We start from the raw sequence: 6,613 nt of genomic DNA, 5'->3' as shown, positions 1-6,613 counted from the left end.
CAGACGAGCCTGGTCCTAGGGTATGGCCAGGGCCAAACTGCTGAAGACATCAAGTCCTCCGCAGGCTCCCAGGCATGTGAAACTCCCTGTTTTAATAGCCCATCTTTGCTTCTGCTCCCTCCAATTCCCAAAAGGTTGTGGAGTGGAGCCTGTGGATGGTGCTGACTGCAAGGGAACCCAATCACCCTCCTCCAGCATTGATTCCTGGGGCCCAACACAGAGCTGCCGTTCCACCACAGGATTGCAACAAACCCTTGGCACTGGCGTGTCTCTTCACGGGGGGGATCTCTGGGCAGAGCTCCACTTGTTCTGGTTGTAACCCTTGACAGAGGACACGGACTGGAACATGTAATGGGCGCCAGCTGTGTCCTACTTACGGGACCCAGCCTGAGCAGCACTGCACCTTGCCCATGCTGAAGGTTTCCTGCTTGCAGGAGGCATTGGGGCTGCCCATCGCATTACGGTTGCCCAAGCCAATGTGTCTCGATTAAAAATGGCACTGCAAGCCATGCTGTTCTGCGGCATACCGCTTAGGGGGAAGCCAGGCATCAGCCTTGTGCCTCTGCACTTAGCGGATGCAACGCACTTAAGACTGAAAATTCCTTTCAGCCTCCAGAGAAATGATATAACCGGAGGAAATGGTTTCAATAAAAGGGGATTTTTTTTTTTATTTAAGGGCAACGAAAGGCTAGTTATTTGGCCGTTTAATCTGTTTATTCTTTTTCCTTCCTTCTCTCTTTCCCTGTGCATATGAGAAAGGGCCTTTGCTAACAAAGGTTATATGTAACCATTGAGGAGCAAGTCTTTGATCAGGGTTTCTACAACTCTCTCCAAACATGGTCCTCTGGGAAAACCACCCCTGGCCTTTGAGGGAAGCAGGGAATGATGTGTGGACAGTGCTGTTTGCTCCCTTCTGGTGCTGGGTGCCTCAGCAGCACCGTGCACAGAGCACAACCCCTTCTTGCTGCTGCTCCCGGTTATTATCCGCTGCCTGCGGGAGGCAGCCAAAGAGCTGGGGAAGGGGACCAAAAATGCCCTTCTTCATAAGCTTACCTGGTTCCCCCATAACACCACCCAGCCACTACCATCACCATCACCACCAGAGGGAGCTGACAGTGACTTTTATTGCTTGTTCTGTGGAAGCAGAAAAAGATGCAGGGTCTTTCCAACATGCTTTTTGTTTTATTTGTTCCTCAAGGCTCCCCAACAAGCAGCCTGCTTAAAAAGAAAGAGGTGGAAGAGGAGAGCTCCTTCCGCCTTGTCTTCCATCCTGATCAGCTCGTGTTGGGCTCAGCACTTGCCCTGGAATGAGTAATCCATCAAACGCTATGAGCTCCCAGTCTAAATCTTACTTTGTTTTAGTCTCTGTTGGGGGGGGGAAAGGCAAATGAGGGTTGCCAGCAGAAAAACAAAACTTGGCTGCTTTTGAATAAAGCACCAATTAAAGATATGCAAAAGAAAAAGTAGTACTCTGGGCTGGATCCTCCAAGCTGGTGAGCAGCCATCAGCAGCTGATCCAGGCCATGTCAGAAAGTGGGGGAAAAAAGATGTAAAAGGAAGGGGTTTCTCTTCACAGTAAGGCTTGTTGCTGAACCTCTGGCCCCGGCTGCTGTATCAGCAGTGCAGTTCAGACTGGCTCCTGAGAGCAGCCACTAGTTGCCCCCCAGTAACCTAAATCTCAGGTTCATTTCTGTGTTTTGGGATGGGGGTGGTGGGGAGGAAGAGAGTTGGAGTTTGTTTTGTTTTTTTTTTTAGCCTTGTTGCTTTGGGGACAAATTGGAAGAGGAAAGTGAACTACAAAAAAAATTGACTCCTGTGAATTCTCCTTGAGCTAAAATGCTGCTCTTCATTCTCCCTTCGCTGCAAGGCACCCTACAGAGCAAAGGAGATGGGGACGTCACCTGCCTTAGGGAGAGATGGGAACAGGGGGTTGTTTTCAGGGGTGGTCCAAGAAGGATTTACACACGCACACCCCTCTGCTTGCTGCCTCCAGCCTAAACAGTATTTTTCCAGAAACACTACTTCGTTAGAGAGGCAGCAGCCTCACCAGGGGCAGGTGAAGTGCCAGCCAGCAAACACAAGCAAGTCTGAAAAGCCTCCTTCAAGCGAGACACTGCTTCCAAGACGTACTTGAAACCACTTACATATTTTTTCCCCTCCACTGGAAGTCTATTTAATCCTCCAGCTGGTAAACAACCCAATCTGCGGTGCACAGCACGCTCTGCAAGGAAACCTCCCTATCACTGAAGCTCAGTTTTGTTTCACTGGCAGAAGAAACTTGGCGACTTTAAATGGGCCACCAGGGATAAGGCCCGTGGTTTCGTAGCATGAAACACTCGCAGCACCAGCAAAATGCCATTTTTGTTCTGCCGGAGAGAACAAATAGCGCTGTTTGCAGGACCTGGAGGAAGGGGTCAGCTTGCCGTTAGCTGCTAAGCCAGGTTTGACTGTGGCAAAGCTCAACATCACAGGTAGTGAAGGTACTTCCTCTTTCATAGTTTTGTGTGTGTGTGTGTGTGTGTGTGTGTGTTTATACAGGTATTGTGTCGTGCCCGCATAGACACACATAAACTTAATGACCGTAAGTATTACAATTGTATAAAAAATCATTCTACTATACAGTATAATATAATCATATATGCTATTTATTCATATATATTATACAGATAATGCATTTATTATCACCTAGGCACATATAAATACTAAAATTATTTGCAATAATTCTGTTATACATTATAAACATTTTATACATTTTGTGCGCACACACACACACACACGTATAAAAGTGACACTGTTCCTATTTTTGCATTCCCTGCGGGAGGTGCCCAGCATCTCCCAAGCCACGTGCTGGATGAGTGCTGTCGAACCCCAGGGGCAAGCCAGCTCGCTGAGGGTGGTTTTCCAAGGGCCTTGGAGCCTGTCTGACTCTGGGAAGGGACCCCCGGGTACCAGTAGCTCCCGAGGAGCCTGGGGGACATCGCTGCTGCAATCGTCACTGTGGCAAGCCCCATGCAGCCGGCTGCTAGTGTCGGGCTGGGCACTTGCCCCCAGCCCCATCTCGGCTGCATGGCAGATGCTTGCTGTGACTCAGAAAGAAGTGTGAGTACTATCTAACAAAGGAAGAACCATATTATTAATATTATTAACATTATTATTATTTTAATAAACACCTGATGGGGAGGTGGGGAAGGAAGGGCTTAAACAGTGTTTGCAAGTTTAATCCTTGCCTCAGGCTTAGCTGTGTGCAATTATTGCATCTAATGTGGATTTTCCTGTTTGCCTTTAGGCTCCTGTTGCCTCGCTGTGCTTTCTCTCAGTTGGACACCCCAGTTCTCCATGGTGGAGAAAAGCGCTGCCCTCGAGCCCCTGCAAAAAGTGGCTGGCATGGCTCTGAGCCCAACCTCGTCCTCCAGGGACAGGGCTTGTCCCTCCTGGAGCCGAGCTGCTTAATTAGGAGGTGGGTGGCTGATTGCAGCCACATTCAGTTTGGTGCTCTTCTCCTCCCGGCAGGGTGCAGTCACCCAACAAAGCAGCAAAGAGACCCCAGCGCTCTCCCCCAGCTGCTTTGGCACCCAGGGCTTTGCTATGGGACGTCCTTCTCGCTTCCTGCTGCGCTGCAGGCTGGGTCCTGTCCTCCTTGGAGGTGGCCGGCACCCTGTGCAGCTCCTTGGGTTTCAAGACCTTGTCTATCAGGAGCCACCACACTCCTAGTTGCAACTAGAGGCAAAAAAAAAAAAAAAAAAAAAGGGAATCCTAGTATATTTTAGAGCTGGTCTAGCCTTACCTAGATATCTTTTCCTCTGTCAGGGAAAAGGGATGCAGTGAAACAAGTGAAAATCAACTAGGAGCTACTTGAAGACATGGATCCCAGAACCCAAAATCTTACAGGAAATTAAAATGCTTGTAGTTGTGATAACTAGTCACACGGTGTCCTCCTAACTCCATTTTGGTCTAGTCCACTGTTTTTTTTCTGTGCCTGCCTGGGAGCCAGCCAGCGGGCAGTGCCTCCAGGAAGGGCTACGGCAGCTGGAGGAGGCACTGAGCCTCTCCGCAGCCTTCCAGGCTGAGCACAGGCATTTGCTGCTTTGGGTTTGGCACGGGCAAAGCATTTCCAAGCATGGAAAGCTCTGTCCTGGCTGAAGACAGTTGCTTCAGAAATATAAAGTGGCCATTTTCTCTTTGTCTAGGCAGGTTTTTCCTTTGGAGAATATTATTTAGGCAGAGGGAAGGATATGACCTAAATATAATGGATTGTAACCAGTTCTTTTTAGAAAAAGCCCAAAGGTGGGTATTCCCAAGCGGCTGCATTACCCAGAAGATGGTGCATGGCAGACTAAAGCTCCGCAGGCTATTGCCTTTTGCTGACCGTTGCTGAGGCTGGAGGGCTGCGTTCGCACAGGGTTCACATGGTTGACACTGTTTGAGGAACCAGGTCAGGGCTGACTTGCTGATGGGGACACTGGGCGGATGGCTGGAGATCAAACAGCCATCAAAACTGAGGCAGTTTCCAAATCACCACCATCGAGGGGAAGATTAGAAAACAGCTGGCTAAAAGAAAAAGTCCATAGTGTGCCATGCCCTTGCTTCCACACCACAGCTGCCCCAAGGGGTCCTGAACACCTGCAGACAGCACAGTGGGGAGATGGTCTGTGCAAAGGGCCCACTGATCCTGCTCATGGCTCATGGACACAGCCAGCGGCACTAGCTGGGAAAGCTCCGATCCCACACCCAACCTCTCCAATAGGTAAAAAATAAAAAAACTCCTCCAGAAGGCTTCATCAATAGGTTCTGTGGTTGGACACAAAGCAACAGCCCTCTCCCACCCCATGCACATGCTGCAGCCTCTCAGAGCTGCCTTGCAGCCTGTGTACCTGGTGACGGGCTTCCCTCCGTCCTTGTCACTCGTTTGCCATTGGCCTGTAGAGATACCTGTGGTGGAGAGTGTTTAGGAGGGGGAAAAAAAAAAAGAAAAGAAAGAAAAAAATCCATCCCTTTGTGACTCTGAATCTGGCCCCAAATTATGATCCATGACCAAAAGCTATGAAAAGAGCTTGTGGAGACTTGAACAGTGTTTTTTTCCAAGCACAAGCAGTGTCAACCAGGGAACGTGAGACTCCTGAGAAAACAGGACGAATTGACTCCAAGCCTGACCACTGCAGATGAAATTTGTTGCATCATATAATCTGTTTCTTTACTCTGCGTTTCAGCCAGACAGGGATACTAAGATCGCATGAAACAGGCCGTTTCAGAGAGATCTCCAATCCAGACTGGGAGAATCAGTCAGACTGCCAGGATCACCATCAGTTTTATTTACTTTTTTTTCAGTGCTCTTCTAAGCCCTTTCCCAAACACTATACTCCACTCAGAGTAACCAAGGAGGGAATTTCAGCCTATAGGAGCAGATCAGTGGCAGAGAGGAAAGACACAGAGAAGGTTAAAATACAACAGCCGAAAGCTGTTAGATGAAAACGTTATTTTTTTAAAACAATCTGTGTACACTGGGGTTTTATAAAACCTCACGTTGTACTGCACTAAAAGTCAAGTGTTCACAGCAGAGCCAACAGACATGCAGTACAGCAAATGCTATTACCAGCATTTTTAGCTACAAAGGCTGCCACCGAGCCAAAAGCAAACAGAAAAGAGGAGAGACTTGAATACGGTTTTAAGGAAATTCAGCTCTTTGGACTGGTTTGAATTAAAAATCCTTGGACTGGGTTTGTCATTTTCTTTTTGTGTGTGCTTTTTTTTCCTATTTCTTCTTCAAGAATGGTTTGTCCAAGGCCAGCGAGCCAAATGGCAATTTTCCTCTAGGTGGCTCTGTCCCCATTATTTTCTGCAATTCTTTCTCCGCACACATATGCACACGCTTTTTCTTGCCTTCCCAGCCCAGCATCACCTTTCCCTCGTTATAGTGGTCTCCCGTGTCCTAGCACAGTGCACCCCCAAAGCACTTTACAAACAAAAACCTGCCACTGAGCAGTGCTGCAAGAAGCGTTCTGGTTTTTTTCCCCATCCGCTGGTGAAATGCAGGCACCCGTAGGGGGAGTCACTAGCCGCACTCGTGGGAGCAGCCACGCAAGTGGGTGCAGAGAAGCAGGTGCTGCCCACTGGATTTCACCAGCCCAGCGGGACCACGGCCAGGGTGCCACAGGGGCTGTGATTGCATCCGAGCAGACACCTGCGCCCCAGCCGTGTGCATGGCTCTGCAGAGCAGTTAATGCCTGCGCTTGCAAAAAAAGGAGGTGCAGGGCCCGGATGCACTGGATTTAACCAGAAACCTGGAGACACGTGTGCACACACACACTCGTGTGCCTGAGTATGCATTGACTGCTCTGCTGTTGCAGTTCAGCAGAAATCATTGTGTCTCTGTCGGCCTGTGCCAGCTGTGAATCTGCCCCTCTCTCCTTACACAGAGTATTTCACGTCCCAGCTGAGAGCACGTGGAACAAGAAGAACAGAAAAGCCCTCCAGGCTTTGTCAAAGAGAAAATTCTCCATCACAGTAACACCTTGCTGGCTTGAAGCCTCCTTCCCCAGGCAAGGGGAGAAGGACTGGGAAGCTGGAAGAGGAAGGAGAAGAAAAAGGAAGGGGGAAAAAAAAAAAAAGGGAGTAA

General features: G+C 49.1%; 1 long non-coding RNA gene across 1 annotated transcript; it reads left to right on the top strand.

The window, feature by feature from the left end:
• Window positions 1–1,940: 1,940 nt before the first annotated feature.
• On the top strand, window positions 1,941–6,586 carry LOC106499005 (uncharacterized). The gene is made up of 3 exons (XR_010885378.1): window positions 1,941–2,480; window positions 3,287–3,457; window positions 3,808–6,586. It is a non-coding gene; the product is annotated as an uncharacterized lncRNA (long non-coding RNA).
• The last annotated feature ends 27 nt before the right edge of the window (window positions 6,587–6,613 follow it).

The sequence above is a fragment of the Apteryx mantelli genome, chromosome 12, assembly GCF_036417845.1.
Source record: "Apteryx mantelli isolate bAptMan1 chromosome 12, bAptMan1.hap1, whole genome shotgun sequence".
Taxonomy (NCBI): Eukaryota; Metazoa; Chordata; class Aves; order Apterygiformes; family Apterygidae; genus Apteryx; species Apteryx mantelli.
This window is presented reverse-complemented; position numbering and strand designations above follow the sequence as displayed.